This window comes from Arachis ipaensis, chromosome B4 (assembly GCF_059453495.1).
Source record: "Arachis ipaensis isolate K30076 ecotype BB chromosome B4, ASM5945349v1, whole genome shotgun sequence".
Classification (NCBI taxonomy): domain Eukaryota; kingdom Viridiplantae; phylum Streptophyta; class Magnoliopsida; order Fabales; family Fabaceae; genus Arachis; species Arachis ipaensis.
The window spans coordinates 80,416,994-80,421,075 of NC_142439.1; the positions used below are offsets into that span (position 1 = coordinate 80,416,994).

The 4,082-nt window shown below is 23.8% G+C and overlaps 1 long non-coding RNA gene across 1 annotated transcript; it reads left to right on the top strand.

Moving 5' to 3' along the window:
• Positions 1-2,730: 2,730 nt before the first annotated feature.
• LOC107637817 (uncharacterized) lies at positions 2,731-3,661 on the top strand. Its single transcript, XR_015881297.1, has 2 exons — positions 2,731-2,869; positions 3,407-3,661. It is a non-coding gene; the product is annotated as an uncharacterized LOC107637817 (long non-coding RNA).
• The last annotated feature ends 421 nt before the right edge of the window (positions 3,662-4,082 follow it).

Here is a 4,082-nt window from a genome sequence, read left to right on the forward strand (position 1 = left end):
CGCCGCCCGCTGCCTCTAGCCGCCGCAGCCGTCGTGATTGCGTCTTACGGTTGGACAGGGTAAGAAAATGAAGATTGAAGAGTAATTTTGTATTTTTCAGATCTTGTCTCTCTCAATCTTTTTGTTTTAAATTATTTGAATTTTGAAATAAAAATGAAAGTTTATTGAATTTTGATATTTGTTTAGTTTATAAGGGTAGTATTTTTCTGAAATAAAAATAAAGATGTTTTCAGTTTTTTATTAGAAATAAATAAAAGGTTATTTTTGTCATTTTTATATAAATTATAAGGATATTTGACATGGATTACTCTGTTGGTCTCTATAGATTTGTGAAAATTTTAATTAGGTCCCTATACTTTTTTTTCTTTTAAATGGGTCCCTGTACCAATTTTTTTTCAATTAGGTCCCTCTTGAGAGTAATTGACTTAATTTTATAGGGACCCAACTAAAAAAATTAGTGTAGGGACCCAAATAAAAGGAGAAAAAAGTGTAGGACCCAATTAAAAAAAAATTGGTGTAAAAACTCAATTGAAAAAAAAAAAAGTACAAGGACCTAATTAAAAATTTTGCAAAACTATAGAGACCAACAAAATAATTAAACCTAATATAAATTACATGTCATGTTTTCATTTGTTTATGTTTTTATGGTACCGATACGTATAAATTTATTATCGTACCAAAACAAACACAAAAATTTGACACCTAACTTTTGTTTTTGGTATTAAACTATTATCTTCTATTCATTTTTATTTATACAATTCTTCATATATTGATATATGTTTGAGTATTTAAGTTTTTGAAAATATTTAGTAACAAAAAAGAATTATTTAAAAATATCTATAATTGGTCTTATTTAATATTTAATACATTATTATAATAATTAATCAATATTAAGTAAGATAAATTTTAATTTTTTGTCTTTTTAACATTATAATTAATATTTCAACTCAATGAGTATTAAATACATACGTAGTCAATTAATGAATATTAAATATTCCGGAATTTACTTTGTAGCTATTATATAAATGCAACATAAGACATGCATGTTAGCTATTCTTCTTAGAAGAAACAAAGAGATAATACAAAACACAATTAGCAGTGAAACCTTATTCAAAATGACTTCTCCCATCACTCAAGCATCGTTTTTGTCTTTAATGCTCGAGATAAGATTTAAAATTGTCTCTAATATTTAAATTGTTCTATTTAAATTTTTAATATTTTAAAATTGACTCAATATTCTTTTGTCATTAGGAATCTGTTAACAAAATTAACGATTGGGACAAAATTGAGACGATTTAAAATATTAGAAACTTAAATAGAAAAAAAATGTTGGGGACAAAAATGATACATAAAAATAAATTTTAATTTTCTCCTTCAATAATATCAATTTTTTCACGGTACATAATTATTCAATCATTTTTTAATCACATCTATTCTAAATAAATTTATTTTTTATAATTTTACTCTTAAAGATTTTTACTCATTAAAAAATGTTTATAGAATAACTAGTACATAAACTTACGCAATAATATTTTGTCTCTAATGTATCGAAATTCTTTAATGTTTGATTTAGTTAAACTTTATTTTTAATTTGATTCTTCAATAATATCAAACTTTTACGGTAAATAATTACTCAATTATTTTTTTAATTTTATTCTTAATCACAATATTTTTTTAAGTGAATTTATTTTTGATTAAGAACAAAATTAAGAAATAAATTAAGTAATTATTTGTCGAAAAAAATTTAAAATTATTGAAGAACAAAAATAAAATTTAAAAGCTTTTTAATCTTTTCTTCAATAATTTCATTTTTTTACGACAAATAATTACTTAATTTATTTTTTAATTTTGCTCTTAATAAAAGTTAAATTGACTCAGAAAAATAATGTGATCAAGAATAAAATTTAAAAAATAATTGAATAATTATCTACCGTAAAAAATTGATATTATCGAAGAATAAAATAAAAAATAAAGTTTAACTAAATTAAACATTAAAGAATTAGAGTCAAAATGTATAATTTATACTTTATTGTATATGTATCATTTTTTTCTTTTTTGCAAGTTTATGTACTAATTATTTCACAAATATTTTATGATGAGTAAAAATTTTTAAGAGTAAAATTATAAAAATAAAAATTTATTTAGAATAAAAGTAATGTGATTAATTGTAAGTTACTTAAATGTGATTAAAAAATAATTGAAAAACTATGTACGGTAAAATATTGATATTATTGAAGGATAAAATTAAAATTTATTTTTAAGTATTGGTTTTATTCCCAACGTTTTTGCCCTATTTAAGTCCTTAAAGTTTCAAAATCGTCACAATTTTATCCCGCCGTCAATTCTATTAACAGATCTCTAACGGTAAGAAAATATTGAGCCAATTTTGAAACGTAAGAAACTTAAATAGGACGATTTAAACATTAAAGACAACTTTGAGACTTACCCTAAATATTAGGGACAAAAACGATACTACTCTTTTTTGAAAATATTTAGTAATAAAAAAAATCAATCAAAAATAACTATAACTTGTCTTATTTAATATTTATTGAATTATTATAACAATTAATCAATGTTAAATAAGATAAACTCTAAATTTTGTTGTCTCTTTAACATTATGATTAATATTTCAAGTCAATGAATATTAAATATGTAGCCATTTATTGAACAATAAATGTTCCGGAATTTACTTTGTAGCTGTTATAAATGCAACATAACCCATGCATGTTAGCTATTATTCTTATATAGAAGAACAAAGAGATAATACAAAACACAATTAGCAGTGAAACCTTATTCAAAATGGCTTCTCCCATCAGTCAACCTTATTCCCTAGGAATTTTATGTATTTTTTTTATTTTGGCTTCAACAGGTAATGATAAAATAATTTATGTAAAAAGGCCAGATTTAGTTTAAATCGCCATTTTCATCATACGATTAAATTAAACCAATTCAGGAACCAAATGAAGAATGATAAATATTGGTTAAGATTTTGTTGTTCTTAGACTTTTGATTATTCGATAACATATATTTCTTCTTTCGTATTTTATAAATATAACTGCGAATTTAACTTTTAAGTTTAGATCAGTAAACTAATATTGTCGCCCTAGGTATGTTTAGAAATAAGTATTTAGTGTTTCATAAAAAAATATTTTTTTATTATAAAAATGTTTGATTGTTCTATTTTATTTAGTAGGTTTGATTATTCTACTATAATAAATTTGATTATTCTGATAACAAATTATTTAATTAAAAAAAATTGTAAAATAAAATATATATTGACTAATCTTTTATGTACCCGTAATATTTTTTGTTAAATAGTATAATTTTGACAATCAAACCAAGTAACTAGTTATATTAATCATAATTTTATTCATTTTATTAATTGATTCTATGTATCGATTTGCAGGACCATTATTTGCAGATGGTACGACACTTTTTCCTGGCAGGGTTTGTGACGAACCATGCCAAGGTTATGGAAATTGCGCCACAAGTTGCGTTCAAAAGGGATTTCGCGGCGGTAGCTGTATTGGGGTTATTCCGAGGGTTATACTTTGTTGTTGTTTCAAGCATTAACAATACTTGAACTAAGTAAATAATAATAAAATATGTATGAAATAAAATAAATGATGAAATGATATTTGGTTGGAGATTCATTTTAATATTTTGAACTGTTAGATTATCAGTATTTTGATATTCCTTCACATATAGGCAGAGCCCGGAGGAGGCAATTGAATTTTGATCAAACTTTTAGAAATAGAATAAATTACCATTTGCACCCATAAATTTTGCGAACAAAGACAAAAGTACCCATCAAACAAGAAAACTAACATTGTACTCGTGAAAGATGGGTTCCGTGTGACAATAGTACTCAAACCCTGATTTTTTGTTGACTTTTTAATAAAATTCCTAAATTACCCCTTTTATCTTCTTCTCCAAATTTCAAACATTCACCACCCTCACCCTTCATCTTTCTCTGCTACTGCCAGCTACCAAAAAATTAAAAAGATTAAAAACTATAGATTATTAATTATCTGAAGTTATTGTTCAAATATTATGGATTTGTAGATCTGGTGCAGAAAAAG